The following is a 19,284-nucleotide window of genomic DNA, read 5'->3' on the forward strand; positions in this document are numbered from 1 at the left end:
TAACGATCTAACACAAAAAGCATTGAAGAAATTATTGTCAAATGCAAATAATTTGTATGTGGTATTGCCACAGACTAACAGACAGGACACTCAAATTAGATTCTTCAATCATTTTAACGGTCATTTCGAATATTCCTTTATTTGGGACAGTACTCACATGTGTCATGATGGCGCCACGTTACCCTATCAAAAACAGCCTGTCTGTCATCTATACTGTGTTTATTTTTTTCATTTACCAACAGAGTTGCCATTCATGCAGAATTACCTGTAATGTATTGATTTGTATACGTCCATGCGAATTTCATGCAGGATACAGATTTAATACATATTGCCAAAACTATATACAGAATTATGCCTACTTCTCATCCTCCAACCCAATACAAAATCGAACCCGTTTTGTTACAATATTTACTTGCTTCTGGTCTGCCGCCACTTAATTTCGGGTGAAAACTACCAACACAATAAAAAATAGTCTAGATGAACAACGTTGAGTCAAATAAATGGTTACCTTCCAACATCGCGAAAAAGTTAAATATATTATCAACCTAATCCAATAATTTATTGTGACGATTCATTTTCAAAAATTTTGATGAAATCAGGCATCCCTGTAAGCAGCTGATCGGTGTTGACAAACGAGGGGAAACCAACTAGTAAAAAAACTTTTACGTAACACAAGGGGTGTACCGATAGTAAATAGTTCGCGCAGTACAATATAGGTGGAACTAGTGCATCACGAAAAATTATTTTTATAAGAATTTACGCATACTGTCATGTCTGTTAGTCTGTGGTATTGCTATCGATTATATTTTCAATTCGCATCCGGTGGAATTCCGGTATTTCTCGGCCTTGGAATAACAGAATTGATTAGTTATCTTCCACACTGAACACTGTTCAGTTCATTGTTCTCGAACGCGTAGTTAAAGTAGACTTTACTTGCACTTGCTTAATATAAAGTGTCTAAAACAAGCAAAAAACTTTCTGACTCTATGTGTGGAGTTGGGAATCGAACCCAGGTGGGCTGCGTGAAAGTCATTGATTTACCCATTGCGTTATACCCGACCTCGTTTTTCTTTTGTTGGCAGATTGTTGTACTGCTATATAATCCATATCAAATAAATCTCAGTATCTTTTCGATACCATTATCATCAGTTTTTGAAAAAATGCTTTGAATTTTTAAAAGAACTGAGCATTCAACACAGTAGATCAATATTTATTTTTCATTTAGCTTTGATGTGTTTTTCATTTGAATGTGAAGTGTTTTGCTATTGAATCGAACTACATGTGTTGAACATTTCATTTTCTAGTGCGAATGAGTACAGCACAAACGACGACACGACCTGCCACTCGCATATAAAAACTGTATCGCAAATTTAACGACCCCTCAGTAATTGATAATGTCAAAACGAAATTGTCTGGAAATCTATTGAAACTGCCAACAAAGGCCGAAGTCTGTTGATTTTGAATAACAATTACAGGAACCTTGGTTACGTATGATGTTTATCTATAAATATAAACTGTCTATAAACTGATGTTGAAATACCGCTCAAAAACAAAATTGCATGAAAAATGTAAAGTATGAAGGAACAAGTAAAAATGACATTTGCGCAGACACTAGCTTTGAATCATAATATTGCTATGACAGTACCTCTATTTTCCCTTTCATTGTAGATCAAATACTTCGATATGAATCGTAGATCCAATCCTGCTCACCAAGAAAAATTTATATGCAGCAAAGCAGTTTCCGAAACATTTGGATACATAACTGTGCAGATTTCACACGATGATTAAGGGCGTAAAATCGTTCCCTTTTATATTTCGAAACAGTTTTAAGAAAGCATTTCTTTTGAGTTGTTTGCAACCTGAACCGATTCTTCTTGTAAGTACAATGTTTTATTTGAAGGAATATAATCCTGTCGTTAGATTTTCATCGAACAGCGATGTTACGCTGAATGAATTAAAATCCCAAAGAACATATTTTCACTAAACAGAATGCGTTGATCTCTTTCGTAGCTACTGGCAAGCAAGTACCATTCGGAGTGCTCATTCCGTGACGGATAGCAATAGATATCAGATGAAGGGGGGCTTCTAGCGTTCTAACAAACGAGCACTACTTCATTTAGGAAGCTTAGTTCTTAGTTCAAACGTAGTTTCAGTGTTTTTATGGGCACGAGAGAGCCCGTCAGATAATATTGTACATGCAGATAAAAATCGGAAGCGACGTCTCTCTCGCCTGATTATGTTGCTCCAGCGAAGTTCACTGTGCACCAATGGTATGTAGACTGTCATGCGATATATTAATCATTCATAATTATTCGAAAAACCACTCCCTTGTAACGTTCAGTGTCAAACCCATTGATTCCCAAACATACATTATCAACTTTAAGCGCATTCAGAAAGTAATATTTCATCGTTATGTGCTTCGATAGTGGAGGCAAGACAATGTATTCATTTATGTTGCAGCACGTGGTTCATAAACAAGACAACAAAATATGTATAAAGTAACATGATTCTATCAGTTGATGTATAGAAAATGGCAGTTCAACTGACGTCGCTCGGCAACGTCGCTGCGCTGGACTGTCCAGCGAATTGCAGATTAGTGCTGCAGCGACAATAGATTTTTTGTCTGGGTAGATCTTGCGCAACGCGTACTGATGCCCTGACATGGTCGCGCCCACGATGTAAAATACCCTGGTGATCACGTTTTTCTATGTGTTAGTGCGGTTGTCATTTTTTTTTTGGAATAACAGAGAGACGTGAAGAAAAAAAAACATAAACAAATGACGTTCTGGGAGTTGCTTTTATAAAAATATTTAGAGTTGGTTCTGTTTGCGAAAATATTGACAGTGAAATGCGGTGTTTTGTTCCGGGATGTTTCAATCGTTTTCATCACCTGCATTTGAAATGCCATCCACAGCACAATCACTCCATTATCCATAATAACTGTAATAGATACCACAGTGCGATCCGCCAAATCCTTCCTCCAACGAAATGAACAGAATCGGATGTATGTAAAATTTTCTATATTTCGACGTTACCTTGCAAGCCCTTGAAGAAAAAATGTCCAGATTTTCAATTAGTGCCAAAGATTCACCAGGCTGCGCGACAACTGGAGTAACTTAGAAGTGAAGTCCCGATCTGAAATGGTCGTTTGTTTATGTTTACATGCTTGAATCCCGGCGCGCCATACTTAATTTCGTGACAAAATTACCAACACAACCAAAACTGTCTTATCACGCCACCAGTGTATTTTACGTCGTGGGTCGCGCCTGCACTATGCGGCCCGCATAGCGTTTTGGCTACCTGGGCAGCCATGGCCACCAGAAGGCTACCAAAATTGATTCAGTGACGGATGTCAAATCCAATTTGACAAAACAAAGTCGCCTGTATCTAAGTTAGCCGAGCGTTTTCATCTTCTCACCTTCGCTGAAAATGTCAATGATTTCAATGTGGAAAAATCCTGTTGGATACGGTTGTATCGTTTGAGTTGTATATCTGGCAGCGGTGAGGCAGTCGGTCACCAGAATGTCTGCCAGCCATATTTTTCCAGCTGGCAGCGTTTAGTCAGCCATCTGGCAGCCATGCGTATGCGGGGGGTTTTTGTTTTTGTTTATTTGTGTTAGAATAAAGGTTCCTTGGTAACATTTGTAGCAACCAGAATAAGGTTGCTGAAAATAATTTTTCTGTCATTAACAAGGGCTCTTTCAACATTTTGGTAACTGGAGTGGAATCAAGTTTCATTAAGTTTTTTGATCGGAGTGTCTGGTCGTGTCGTCGGCACGAATGTATGTGCAAAACACTTGAATCGGTCAACTGTGTTTCAATTGAAATCTATAGCTGCCCTTACACGAGACAATATTATTGTCAATACAAGGAGTATTGACAATACTTTTGATCGTGTAGTGGAAACTTCATTGGATTGACGAAAATATTGTCAAGAAATCAAAACTGCTCATCAATCCGACAATACTTTCTCTCCAGAGAGGAAACTGCCAAATATGTGCAATGAACTCATCTCTCAATATTTCAATGTTCATTTGCAATATTTGAAGCTCCAAACGCTTGATTTTCTCGAAAAATGCGGACTCAAGTTACCAAGTCAATTAGCCGCCCTTACACGTGACAATATTATTGTCAATCCAAAGTATTGTCAATACCGTCAATCCAATTGACTTGGTAACTTGAGTCCGCATTTTTCGAGAAAATCAAGCGTTTGGAGCTTCAAATATTGCAAATGAATATTAAAATATAGAGAGAAGAGATTATTGCACATATTTAACAGTTTCTCCGACGACACGACCAGACACTACGAAGAAAATTTGCAACTAAAAGTGTCTGTGAGCGATTTACCGCCAGTTACCACAAATATAGCGACCCCTTGATAATGATAAAAATATTCTTCTTCAGCAACACTGTTTAAGTTGCTACGAACAAGTTACTAAGGAGCCTCAAGAAAATCAACAAACATTTTGAGGAAGTGGCAATTGAAATAATTCAATTTTTGAGGCCTCAGCGCCACTTTCTAGTAGCAACTTAAGAAAGTGAAGCATCGAAATTCTACAACCATCATCAGTGCAAGATATAATAAAGGTGAGCGATTAAATTTTATTTGTGTGCTATGAATATAAGAATGTTTTGTTTTTGCTTCTAGAGTTTGTCATATACAGTCTGCAAGAGTCACACCAGAATCCAGAAACTAGCGTCTGTCTCCCGACAACGAAAACCATCTACGTCACGTGGATTCTCTGCGCAAAGTAGCTGATCTTGAATGCATTTTGTTCAAAATTGCGACGTATTTTAAGGGCCGTTATCTTGCTGCAACCAAACACAAATCGATAGCGCCTCGCTGATGTATCCGGTGAGGGTAAAGTGCCTATAACCAGATTAAAAAGCTAACGAAACTGAATTTCGGATTAATTTTTTTGAAATGTTTCCAACATTACGAATAAGATATCGTCATGTTGGGTCTAGGCACTCTAGGTGAGATCATCATTTGACGTTCATATACGCATCTCTAACCATTGTTCAATGGACACATTTTTATGTTGATTTACCCGTTGGACTTGTTTACAAACGTTAACTGGTGACTTATATCATTGTACATTCAATAAAACATTAAAAATTGAAATACTCCAATGCACTGAATAAATGAGAATTGAAAGAAAATGCTCATAAATCATTGGCTAAATTTATTTCCTACAGATACGGGGCAGGGCAGTACATTCGATCATTTAAAGAGCAGTTTATAACTTTAATTTCCTATTCCTACTATTAGAATTCATCGTTAGTAGCATGGAATAATTATTTTGAGTGCTAAGTCCGTTAGAATAAATCCTTTCAAACGCAGCAGTACTCTGTAGTGCTGCCTGTCGACTAATTTGTATCAGCAAATGTGATTTGATTAGAGCAACACGCAAAATGGTGCATCTCTTTATACATACACCACGCATCAAGACCGATTGATTGGTCCACTTCTATGACAGGTAATGATGCTGGAGAACTTGGAATTTACTGCGCAGAAGAGATCTTCCACTCGAGGCAGCCGTTGAATCCACTTTAAATTTTCGTAATTAAATACCCATTTTGTTTTGTTTACATTGCACAAATCTTCAATGTGCAGTAACCAAGGATATGGTAACTGTTATTCAAAATCAATAATTTAGCAACTTGTGCTGCCAGTTTCAATTTTTTTTCAAGTGATTTCATTTTGACATTACCAGTTACTAAAGCAGCCCTTACACGAGACAATATTATTGTCAATACAAGGAGTATTGACAATACTTTTGATCGTGTAATGGAAACTTCATTGGATTGACGAAAATATTGTCAAAAAATCAAAACTGCCCATCAATCCGACAATACTTTCTCTCCAGAGAGAAACTGTTAAATATGTGCAATGGCCTCTTCTCTCAATGTTTCAATGTTCAGTTGCAATATTTGAAGCTTCAAACGCATGATTTGTTCGAAAAATGCGGACTCAAGTTACCAAGTCAATTGGATTGACGGTATTGACAATACTTTGGATTGACAATAATATTGTCACGTGTAAGGGCCGCTTTACACGAGACAATATTATTGTCAATACAAGAAGTATTGACAATACTTTTGATCGTGTAATGGAAACTTCATTGGATTGACGAAAATATTGTCAAAAATCAAAACTGCTCATCAATCCGACAATACTTTTTCTCCAGAGAGGAAACTGTCAAATATGTGCAATGACCTCTTCTCTCAATATTTTAAAATTCATTTGCAATATTTAACGCGCCAAAAGCAGCCCTTACAGGTGACAATATTATTATAATCCTCAACCATCGTTTACCAGCAACTATTCATCAAACCCATTTCGAAAATATCAATTTTGTGACTGGTTTCGTGAATTATCGATCAACCGGAAGTTGTCATCTTGGATTTTGAAACAACTTCATCCATCGTTTTCCGACACCTACTTTCTAAACACGTTCCGAAAATAACCATATTGCGATGTTTTGTTACGAATATCGATTTACCGGAAGTCGCCATCTTCGATATGGGTAAAATCGCTCAGAAAAAAATGACTGTTTTTATTTTGTGTTCAATTACTGATAAATGGGTTCTGTTTGAACATTGAGATGTATAAAATTTTCGTAAAAAAATTCTTATCGATTTCATGCATTTTTTTTAAACAATTGAATTTTTTCAATGTTCTGGACCTTTGAAAGAGCGACAAACAATATCCAAATATCCAAATCCGTTGAAAAATTCGTGGGCATTTATTTCAATACTTATGACGAAAAGTATGACTCATGACAAGGGTTTTCATATGCGCCTGGTGTTGTGAAGCGCTCATGGAATTTTCCAAAGCACGCATTTTAGAGTAGTAAATGATTGAAATTTCATACCACTGTTTGAAACGATGGTGTGAAAAACTTAAAACCTTTTGAATTGGGCTCATGGCTCATAGCTGTTTAATTTGCAGTTTATATTAATTAATGCTTAAACTAACTGAATTCACTTCATTCTCTCATAGATAATTGAATTGATTATCACAAACTTATACTCTTATGAAATTTCTTAAGGTCTTATAACGAAGATATTTTCAAAATTGGTGAATGCGCATTTTTAATTTATTGTGTTTGATGAATTCCTTTGTAGTATATATGAGATAATAAATAATATGAGGAAGCCATCATTGCACTACTAAGTGCATGAAGATTTGTTTATTTTGTACGTTAATTTTTTAATATTGGCCCATTCATGAAGTTCGAAGAATAAATGGCTGGCATTTTCGGCTCAGGAGATATGATGATATAAATGACGAAGCTGGCTAGCTGAACTTTGAATCAACTGCTCTATTTTCCACGGCTCTGCCAATTTCCATGTACCTAGCCCTATTCAAGAGTCTTTTTGGTAGGATTATGAGGTACATGTACGGTTTGGAAAATGTAATAATGACGCACATATTTTTACATTATGAAGGTTTTGATAAATATTCTTTAACTGGAAAATTATTGGAAAGATCAATTTTAGTTATGAACTACCTAAAGATATAAGCCTGGACAAAAGAAACGATTGTGTATTATAATAATTTTCCAGAAAAATAACGTACAAACTTATTTATTTTATAAACAGTGAATCGATTCAAGAGAAGATACTTCGATCGAAACATGTTGAATCAGTAACCGTGAACCAGTAAACTCAGTGATAGTGTAATTTTATTGATCCTTCGCATACAGGAGGCGTTTTCATTCAATTCGATTGATGCCTGTTTGCGACCAGCAAAACCAAGCAGCTGGACGGACTTACTGAAAATCATGCCACTCGTGTCTATTCCCGTTCTTCTTATTACACCCTCGAAAGCAATGTTGAATAGCAGACACGGAAGACCATCACCTTGCCGTAGCCCTCTGCGAGTTTCGAAGGGACTCGAGTTTATCTCCGATACTCGAACAACGCACATCACTCGATCCATCGTAGCCTTGACCAATCGTATCAGTTTGTCCGGGAATCCGTAGTCGTGCATGATTTTCCATAGCTGATCTCGATCGATTGTGTCGTAGGCTGATTTGAAATCGATGAATAAGTGATGTGTGGGCACATTGTATTCGCGGTACTTTTGCAACACCTGGCGGTCCGTGGTAGCGCGTTCGCCAATAAATCCTACCTGATATTGTCCCACGAATTCGTTTGCAATCGGTGAAAGTCGACGGCATAAGATTTGGGAGAGTACTTTGTAGGCGGCGTTCGACAGAGTGATCGCACGGTAATTCCAGTAATCCAGCTTGTCTCTCTTTTTGTAGATGGAACACACGATTCCTTCCATCCATTCCACCGGTAAAATCTCGTTTTTCCATATCTTGGTAACGACCTAGTGCAGTGCTTTCACTAGTGCATTACCACCGTGTTTCAGTAGCTCGCTTGGTAGTTGGTCAATGCAGCAGCCTTATTATTTTTCAACCGGCCTACCTCGTCCTTGATTTCTTGGAGGTCTGGGACCGATAATCTATCGTCCTCCGCACGTGTTCCTAAGTTCGTTATCGCGCCGCCACTTTCGTTTCTCATTACATTGCCGTTGAGGTGCTTGTCGAAATACTGCCGTCACCTCTTGATCATTTTACAGTCGTTCGTGAGAAGATTCCCGTTGGTGTCCTTGCACATATCGGCCTCTGGCACATCTGCAAAAACGGCTCACATTCTCGTGTCCTTAGCACGGAACAGCTTTTCTATCGCTTCGCGACTTCTGCTCACGCTTCTTTCAACAAGATACTGAGTTTAATCTATTCCGCGCATATCTTTATCGCTCCTCGTTTGTTTTTGTTCTTGTATTCTTCTCGGTCACTAACAGTTCACATTCGTTGTCGAACTAGTCGTTTCTTACGTTCGGAGCCGCCATACATAGCGTTTCTGATGCAGAACGGATGTCTCTCCAGCCCTCTTCAAGAGTAGCTGCGCCAACCTGCTCTTCCGTTGGTAGTGCCATTGCCAACTGCTGCACGTAATCCTGAGCTACTCCAACATCCCGGAGCCGCTCGATGTTGAGCCGCGACGTTCGGTTTCGACGTGTGGTACTCATCGTGGAAAAATTTCAGCGCATATATATAGCAACCAAGTAATGGTCCGATGTTTCCCGCGGACCCACACGAACCGAAAGGAAGCGGCCATAGATAGCAACATCTGGAAGTCATGCAATATTCAATTCACCGACCACTGCCGAACGCCAGCTAAAAGCTTTTTTCAAAAATTCTAGACGACATAATCTAATGATACTATTCTAGTTTTAAGTTAGTCGTTAATTAAGATTAGGAAATACCCTTGGCATCTTAGAGCTTAAGCAGTGTGCCTAAAAAAAAAGTAATGGTCCGAATCTATGTTTGCACTTCTGTAGGTGCGAACATTGTTGATGTCCGAGAAAAATCAAAACGTGGTTGATTTGATTTTCGGTGTGTTAGTAAGGATCTTCAGGTAGCTTTTTTTCTGTACTTGCGGAGGAGGAAGGTGCTTATGATTACCTTTCCATGGGAGGTCGCAAAGTTAACACATCGTTGGTCGTAATTGTTTGATGCGGCATGTAGGCTGTTCGGTTCGATTACCGGTCGGTACTTTACCTCCCTTCCAACCTAGGTATTCTCGTCGCCGATTACAATTTTTACGTCTCTACGTGGGCTGCCGTCGAAAGCTTGTTCCAGCAGAACGTAGAGCATTTCTTTCTCGTTGTCTGGTCTTCCTTCGTGTGGGTAGCGTACGTTAATGAAGCTGTAGTTGAAAAAACGGCCTTAAATTCTCAATTTGCACATCCTAGCGTTGATCGGCTGCCACCCAATCACTCGCTTATGCATCTTGCTCAGAACTACGAAACCAGTTCCGAGCTCATTCGTTGTACCCCAGCTTTGGAAGAAGTTAGACGCTCGGTGTCCGCTTTTCCACACCTTCTGTTCCGTCCAACAAAGTTCCTGCAGCGCTACGACGTCGAAATTTCGAGGAGTATATCTTTCTGTTGCATTTTCCTGTCATAGTCCTTATTTCGTCCCATATGCCGATTGTTCTAGATCGTATTATCACCTGTATTATTAGCAATATTAATATTTTACGGGAGGTTTATTTGCCCATACGCCAACTCCCTGTTTCGCCGGAGGATCATCGTACTTGCTCTATTTAATGTCCTAGCCAGGCTTCCCAGCAGTACTGCTTTTCAATGACATCCGCCACGAGATAGCATGAACTGTCGGAGCGCAAAGTCGAAAGCCCAGTCTACAATATGTGTGAAGCATACGCCGAACTGTAATGGCAACAGCGCTCGCATGCCTAAATGAATGCTGTCACTGAGACAGTTTGTACTCGCCAGATTGATGAGAGTATTCTATCCGGAGAGTAGTCAAACCGAACGGGCTGTTTGTATCCTGTTTCTTTCTGTTCGCTCATTCGCATAAAATGTTACGGAGACAGCCTTTGAAAATCGAAGACATCCTTTGATTTTAAGGGCATTACTGTTACGAAGGGCTGTCGCAAGCCGGCTGTCTCATCAATGTCTCTTGAAGCAATGAACCGGCTGTTTCTGGAGACGAGCCGTGGGTCATAGTGCGCTCGCACTATTTCGGCTGCCTCAATGAAATGGTACTAGTACATACGATTGCGTTGTTGGGATTACCTTTGCAGGAAACTTTAGTAACGTTTCATTACAATACCATTGTGAAATAAAGAAATTGTTTTAGATTTATATATACTGTCGGCGAAGGCAATGAATTTTAATAACTAACGAATATTAAAAGATAAACACTGAGTTTTGTGTAACGGCTCATATGTATATATGAATTTCTAAAGTATTGATCCTTACTGCTTCCTTCTTATTCCTAAAGAAACAGATACACTTCCATTCATTAACAATACTCCGAAAATGTCTTATGCACCCTTATTCTGAATAATGACGTTTGATTTTTGGATCGAATCGTAGCTACTTTTCACAACTAATTAATTATGTAGTGTATTTAACGTTACTCCACCAATAGTCGGCACACTTTGGTACCCGTGCCTCACCGATTTCGTTGAAACTATAGAATATGATACTCTGAACCCAAATAAGATGTTTGGTGCACTTTGAATAGTTTTCGACCATAAAATTGAATGGGCAACTTTTATGTTTATATGTGAACATGTGCTTTCAGATTTTCGCTAAAAGTGTTTTAAAAAGAAAAATATAATGAAACCATTATTTTTCCCAAAAGCATCAAATTTTTTGGTTTACCCCAAACTTTGTTACAAATTTAGTATTCTCAATTGTTCTTTTCCACATAGGAATCAATCAACTAATAGCTTAAATTTATTTAAAATAGCTTAAATTTAGTTGTTCATTTAACATTCACATAGGTTTTGCCAGCAGTTGAAGGAATGAGAATATAAAAAACGTTGAGTTCTTAATTTGTTACTACCTTTGAGAACAGATCTTCAATAAACCTCTTTTGTTTTCATAAATATCACAAAACTAGAAAAATAAGTTTATAAGTTTTTTTATGGAATTCAGTGCCTATTAATATAGCTTCATTGCGGCTTAAATTGACTTTCCCTTTGCTCTCATTGCAAGTTTCTAAGTACTCCCCGGACCTTGTAATTGAGCTCTTTTTCGTTGAGGTGGTAGATCTTTTAGTACCATCTACACAAATACAGGGTCCGCAACCATGAAGTTGATTGGGGGAGCTCTCAGATAAAAAGTAGTTCAACAGATGGTTGTTTATGTGAAGAAAAGTTAAGAAGAAATTTTCATCGCAAATCATTTAATCATCGCAAATCATTTAATTAAAAGCCTTCCATTTAGTTTCATCCATATTCGACTTCTTGTTTCGAAATTAAGGGATGATCAGTACCAAAACTGGGAATTTAAAAATTTAATTTTTGAATTTTAAATAAATGAAAGACAAATTCGTGTCATATACAGCTCTTAAATTCTGTTTCTCCTAGGATAACTAAAACAATGAGTTTCTTAGGGTCGGAAATGACTGCTACAATATTATTATTATTATTATCATTATTATTATTATTATTATTATTATTATTATTATTATTATTATTATTATTATTATTATTATTATTATTATTATTATTATTATTATTATTATTATTATTATTATTATTATTATTATTATTATTATTATTATTATTATTTTCATTATATCTTTTATTTATTCCCGGTTTCAAACTTAATTGTTCACCGGGGATTTACACCTACATTTTTCAGAACATAATTTCTTTTTAGAAAGAAAACTGTTAAATATGTGCAAAGAACTCGGCTCTCAGAAAGTTTGACTATTTAGTTACAATATTTATAGTTCCAAACGTTTGATTTTTTTTAAATGCAGACACAAGCTACTAAGGCAATTAGATTTTAGAAAATTTTCGACATTATTAGACTTTTAACTGCGGAAGTCGGATCCGAATTAAATTCAATAGTTCGCTTTGCTATTCACGAATAACTTTCCTTTTCCGTGAGGGCGTGAGAGTCGACTCAAACAGAAAACGAAAAATGTGTACGAGAATTGTAGCGAGCGCATATAAACTGGATGTGCTGTTTGAAATTTCAATGCACCGCATCTTCTTCTGCGTGCGGCTCGTGATTGCAACATCTACATTTCCAAAATTGGATTGAGCGTAAAAGCACATAAAGGAAATGATTGAGATACTTCTAGAAGTTTACATGAAATTGTCCTTTTAACTGTAGATATAAATTTGGGCCTCAGTTACTTTTATAGCAAGTTTTGTGGTAAACAACGACATTAAGTTAAAGAATTCAAAATATACTGACACAAGCTTCTACTTGATGAAAGATACGCTTTAACCGAGTTTTAAATTTTACAATGTAAAGTGACAGTTTCAACGTGTGTAAAAGTCGCGAACTTCTGGTAGCTATGACCAAAATAATGTAATAGTTAATATGCTGTTTCTGGAAATAAGATAATTCTATGCATAACAGGAAGAAAATGATTCAGCAGATTATCAGCACAACCCTATATCATATAAGTAACCGTACTATATCCGATTTTTTTTGGAATATATTCCAGGGTAATAGAAACACCATACTATTCATATATAGAAGAGAACTTGATATGTATGGAAAGCTTGAGACCACATTACTCAAGAAAGACATTATTACATAACTTGGGGAATTAAAACTTTTTTTCTAAATAAAACAAAATAAACATTCGAATCTGTTACGGGCAACCATGCTGCATTCCACGCTTGGAAACATATTTTTTTGAAGAACCGGAATTTTTCATTCAGTTTTTGCATTCAAAGCTTTGTTGTACGGTACCTGAAAATAAGATGTTTCTGGATGATTTTTGCCTTGCAAATTCCGACTCCAAATTTTTCACTCAAGGTTTTTATTCGATTGGTGGTTCAACGTATAACGAACTTAACGAGCCAGGTTTTGTATGTTTCATTCCTGACTTGAAAGAATTCTTAGTGTCCGTAGTATTGCAGCACTGGCCATGCAAAAATCCCGTAGACTTACAAGTCGACTGCAAAGCTAACGCTAACGAGTATCGAATACGGAATCTTTGATTTGAACATATCTTTCGCTACGAACATTTATTTACCGTTAACATATAAATCTAAAATCTGATTCAATTGGCTTTTACACTCTTATATAAGGAACGATTGCGCCTTTACTATCCTGAAGGAAGAGATAAAGAGGATGAAAATAATGCTCCACGCACATCAGTACGCGCATACACTATGAATGTTACAGCCCACAAACCGACCGCAAACTGCCTGAAAGGAGCACGCCGAACTGACTCAGCTATTAAAAAACATTGCTCTTTAATTAATCGATCTATCAATTCATAGAAGATCGACCAAAATATAAAAATTAACTTTCATTAAAACCAAAGTCCGTTCTTCAATCCGTTTCGTATTAGGAGTTTCGTATATTATTAATTATCAATTATATTGTTATCAATGCCCTACCAACGGTGATTGCTATGCGCAATGATCAACCGCTGCGCAAAGCAATCACCAAAGGCAAAACTAAAACCCACATGCTTGCCTCGAATCTTCATAGCAAACCAAGAGCAACAAATTTGAACCGCACCGGTTACTGTCGCAGACCTGGTCAAGGGAGAGTAATATTTTGCTCTCGACAGAAACAACGCAGTGACTGATACCCGAAGCTTACTGTCGCAACAGCGAGAACTTCATGCTTCTTCGGCTGTCGTGGACCATGACAAAATGTCTTACGATGGAATGAACTGTCGAACGAAGTGAATGACGGCAACGTTGGCTGTACAGAACTATTTGTCTAAGGGCTGTCGTGATGAAACCTATCACAAGGCTGTCATGGAAAGAGTAGCATGACATCCTCAATAATAATGTCGCGCGGCGGTACATTTGGGAAGCCTGGTCCTAGCTACCACTAGGACGATCCAGTTGGTGGGGCTGCCACCTTGGATTTAGCTGGACGAGATACAGCATTTTTTATTCAGCCACTGGATACCAGAAGCTTTTTGAAGCCTCTCCTAAAATGGGTCACAGGCACTCCGACAACCCCCTAAGAGGACTCTCTTCCCTGTCAGCATACGACCTGATTTTTGGTTTCGTACACCGTGTGCCGTGTATGTTTTAAGTACCAGCTAAAACAGTTTTGTGGTTCATATTTTTCGGATGTACAAGTGGTGTCAATAGTTTTATTTTCCCTTTATGGGCTACTCTGGCCGAGTGTACGGGTTTGCTGGTTCCATATTTTCTATATCAGGCGACTACGCTATGGTGCCGAAATTAGCACTAGTAACGTTAGAAAAAACCGAGGTCATCATCGAAATGATAGATTCCCTTCTATCGAGATGATCTATCGAGGATAGATTGTAAACCAAGTGACAGATTCCTTTACGGTCACCAATTTGCAACGAAAGATACGAGTATCATCTATTGCAAGTTCACCAAAGAATTTGAGGCTTGGGCTTATTGGTTCCAGCGTCTGTATCGTATCGGTACACTGAGGACTTTTTATGCGGTTTTTTATGCGACTTTTTTATGCGAAGTTTCAGAGTTATGCGGTTTTTTATGCGAATTTTCAGAGTTATGCAATTTCCTGTCTACGTTTTTTATGCAAAGTTTCAGAGTTATGCGGATTTTTATGCGGTACGTAAACTCGCATAAAAAAAGACTTCAGTGTATTTTGTTATCCTACCAACTGTTGCATTGATTTGAATGTCTTAGTTAGTGAAACTTCGGAGAATTCCCTGCTTTCCTACAAAGGATTATTACTTTAATTATCTAGAAGAGATATCGAAATGTTTGGTTTACTAACACTGACATTTCTAATCCTATGTATATTTGTCGATGTTACGTATGGTAATATATCAGACAATGAATAAACCAAATTAAATAACGAACTCAATCTACAATCAAGAAAGTGGAAATTAATGTATTTTTATTTTGTATCCGAATAGTAGAGTATGAATAATAATTGGTGAATAAGTGGAGCATTAGCATGGGGCTGAGGGAAAGTAACGAATGCCTAAGAAAGAACCAAGTATTATACAACGCAATCCAAGAAAGAGCTACATTTTGTTTTATTCAAAAGATATTTTTTATTCAGGCCTATTTGCGTACAAGCTTTACGTGGCCGATTGAGCTGAGATTTTAGATAATTATTTGTTGTATTGAATCTCGTTGTCATCCTTTTTCTAGAACGAGAGGAGCTTCCATTTCTCTCTTTCGAGAATGGAGGGGCAGTTATAAAGAGCAACATTTAACATGCAACCAAACTACTTAGTGTGTAGATTTTAAAGGATGTTGTCCATGTCGTCTGTGGCTCCCAAAGGTAACAAAAAGAACATGATGCCGTCATCATATGGCCAAACTACTGCAAAAGTGATATGTTTCGATTAATAGATCGCTTTTTCCATAGATAAAACGTAGTACTTGTTCTAGCATAGACAATGTCTGTCAAGTTTGGTTTATTCAGAAAAGGAATATATCTATTTTATTCGCCTTATTTGTATTGTTGCGTTTTTGTCAATCAAACCCTTGGCAACATTGATGTGCATATTTCTCCAGTGATTAAGGATTCAGGCAAACCCTGGGATCGTGACAGCATTATTCAATCTGCCTCAAGATTGTGCTAATGCCCAGGGTAGTGCTGTTAATATTTTTATGATATATATTGCCAATGAGCGAAAACTGTATACTAAATGAATGCTACATGAAGGGCAAATTAATGCTAGATGAAGGTATGAAAATGATTATTTTGGCGCCTAATTAAATTGATGTTATTTTCAAAGCTCTCAATACGCAAAATTCAATGAAGAAATATGTCATGCTAAATATTGACTACAAGATTTTATATCCAACTTGTTAATTTACTGCCACGCACTATTTCGATAAAACCAAATTAAATGCTATTTAGCATGAATTAATATTTATGAAAGTTACAAGGGCGCAGGATTTTGTTCGTCTCGAACACTCAGCACACGAAGCACTTGGGTGATTGTTTGTGCTCGCTGTGGATTTTTGAAACAGCTGCATGAAACACGACTTGCGGTTGGATTTTCAAAATAATTTTTATTATCATTGAAAATTTCCTTTTATGTTCGTAAAAATTTAGCAATGAGTTAAGCCGAGAATATTTTTCCACTAATTTTCCATCCGCTTGACGATCATGATGGTTATTTTGAAGATTTGATTGTTACTCTAAGTTTTCGATCATGTTGTTACAGCACCAAGGTAGTGTACGAGTGACATGACAAAAATATCTCTTAGAGAAACTCATACTCAATTAATGACAGTATATGTAGCTATTCAGTGAGAGATTGCCACAGGGATGATGCGTATGTGAGCGGTTGTGTCGGTCGGTAAGTGTTCTTTGTTTACAGCAGCAGTAGGAACAACTCCTGAACGCTCCTTTCATCGCCATTAGGACCACTGTCCTTTGAAGATGATTTAGTTTTGACTAAACTGTCGCAACATCTTCATTCTGTCACCTTACAAAGCATCCATACGCTAAAATGCATTTAATAATAGTTTTATAGATCCAATGAATGTATCTGGATTCCAGTCTTCATTATTTTTCGAAAGTTCGTCTATACTGTATGTTTGAGATTATGATAATAATCATGATAATGATAATGATATCAATAACAAAGATTCGAGTTAATCGTGGATGAGCGAATACAGCAGCGGCGTAAAAAAATTCTGCGTACGCACCTTTGAAATTCAGATCTCTCTCATCATGTTATCGGCAGAAAGCTGGAAGGTGCACAATCTACGGTATCTCGTATTTTAAATTGGTACAACGAAAGTTTATCTTTTGATCGGAAGTAAAAAAGTGACCAAAATGGATGATATACGGGTAGTTCAAGATTTCAAGAGGAATCCAGACAGTTATGTAAGTGATGTGGTGAAAAAACTGCATTTGAGTAAAACTTATGTACTTCGAAGGACTACATACGTACAAATTTCGAAAGGCACCGATCCGCAATGAACAGCAGAATACAGTAGACATGCAGAAAAATTCAATACAAGGATGTTCACAAAACTACATTGCCTCAGTATGGATGACGAAACTTGCCTTCAAGCAGATTTCCGGTAACTCTCTGGACTCTGGACTTTTCATCATAAGTTTGATATCGCAGAATACGTTAGAAAATAGAATATGTGGAAATTTGCCAATAAATACATGATTTGACTTATGTGGAAATCGGAACACTACATTTGTGACAATCTATACGATCAGGCGCGTATACAGAGGAGTGTTTTAGGGATTCAAACTCTCTCCAAAACTGAAAAAATATTATATTATAAAAACTTTTCTCTTTAAATATTTAAATCCATTAATAAATATATAATATTTAAGTAAGTTATAAAATGAGTAGGTTTCAAAAAACGACTTTATTAACGACCATTCGTACGGAAATTGATCAACATGTTCCTAAACACCCCCCGAAAAAAAATCTGGGATCTACTTCCCCCACGAAGTAAGAGAAGTTGATTTCACACACCAAGTTCCCCAAGCCATCGAATGTCAAAGCCGTCCTTCTTTCACTTCTGACTGGCCGTGAAAGGGGAAATTTATAGTACGAAATGTATGTCGAAAGTTGAATCGTCATTCAAGGAATACCGTAAGGTCGAAGACACGTTGTTCTGGTCGGATCTGGCGTCGGCTCACTACTCGAAGCGATTGAAGGAGATGGAGCGGCTGAATATCGATGCGATACCCAAGTCGGTCCGCCCAACGTCCCCCAGCTGCATCTCATCGAGAATTGCTGGGACAACCTGAAGCGTAAGATGACGATGATTCTAATAATTTTGTCGCGAAAACTTAGGTAGAATTGATATATAAAAAGAAGAAAGAACTCAAAATATAAACTAAACGAAGAAAGCACTCAAAAACATACCTACACGATTTTTTTTGTCGTGAATACGACTTACTTTACTATGGGGCGCCTTTTCAAAATTAGCCATATGGAAGAATGGGCAGAACTTAATCGCGAATATCTCGACTTGTATTAATGGTAGCAACATAATTCTTTCACCATTTCATCAAAAATATGATCAGGAATTCAGGATAATATTTTGAACAGTGTGCGATAACCACAAACAACTCAAAAATTAAGTTTTCTTAAAATTTGAAAACAACGCGGAAAACTTTTTACTTTCGCTTGGGTTTTTCGCGCAAGGACGACGATTTTGAGATAGTCAGGCACATATCTTCAACTGAATGCGTATAAAAGGGGAACCGTGGTCGAAAATCGATCATTTCTTTTCGTGCGTTCGATGGAAGCAGACGTCGTGGGAGTGGAATCATCAACCAGCAGCGACAGAGAATGCACCTTCTGCGTGGTTAATAAAAACCTCAAACGCTCAGGTCGCATCTCTCATTCGCTTGCTGGCCATCGAGGCGCGAGGACCAGCCAGCAGCAGCAGCGGGAGTTCAACTTTCCACCAGCAGCGAGAGAGAATGCACCTTCTGCGTGGTTAATAAAAACCTCAAACGCTCAGGTCGCATCTCTCATTCGCTTGCTGGCCATCGAGGCGCGAGGACCAGCCAGCAGCAGCAGCGGGAGTTAAACTTTCCACCAGCAGCGAGAGAGAATGCACCTTCTGCGTGGTTAATAAAAACCTCAAACGCTCAGGTCGCATCTCTCATTCGCTTGCTGGCCATCGAGGCGCGAGGACCAGCCAGCAGCAGCAGCGGGAGTTAAACTTTCCACCAGCAGCGAGAGAGAATGCACCTTCTGCGTGGTTAATAAAAACCTCAAACGCTCAGGTCGCATCTCTCATTCGCTTGCTGGCCATCGAGGCGAGAGGACCAGCCAGCAGCAG

At 37.9% G+C, this 19,284-nt stretch overlaps 1 long non-coding RNA gene across 1 annotated transcript; it reads left to right on the forward strand.

Moving 5' to 3' along the window:
* Positions 1 to 3,626: 3,626 nt before the first annotated feature.
* LOC131432471 (uncharacterized) lies at positions 3,627 to 5,125 on the forward strand. Its single transcript, XR_009229870.1, has 2 exons — positions 3,627 to 4,587; positions 4,649 to 5,125. It is a non-coding gene; the product is annotated as an uncharacterized LOC131432471 (long non-coding RNA).
* Positions 5,126 to 19,284: the final 14,159 nt, after the last annotated feature.

This window comes from Malaya genurostris, chromosome 2, assembly GCF_030247185.1.
Source record: "Malaya genurostris strain Urasoe2022 chromosome 2, Malgen_1.1, whole genome shotgun sequence".
Taxonomy (NCBI): Eukaryota; Metazoa; Arthropoda; class Insecta; order Diptera; family Culicidae; genus Malaya; species Malaya genurostris.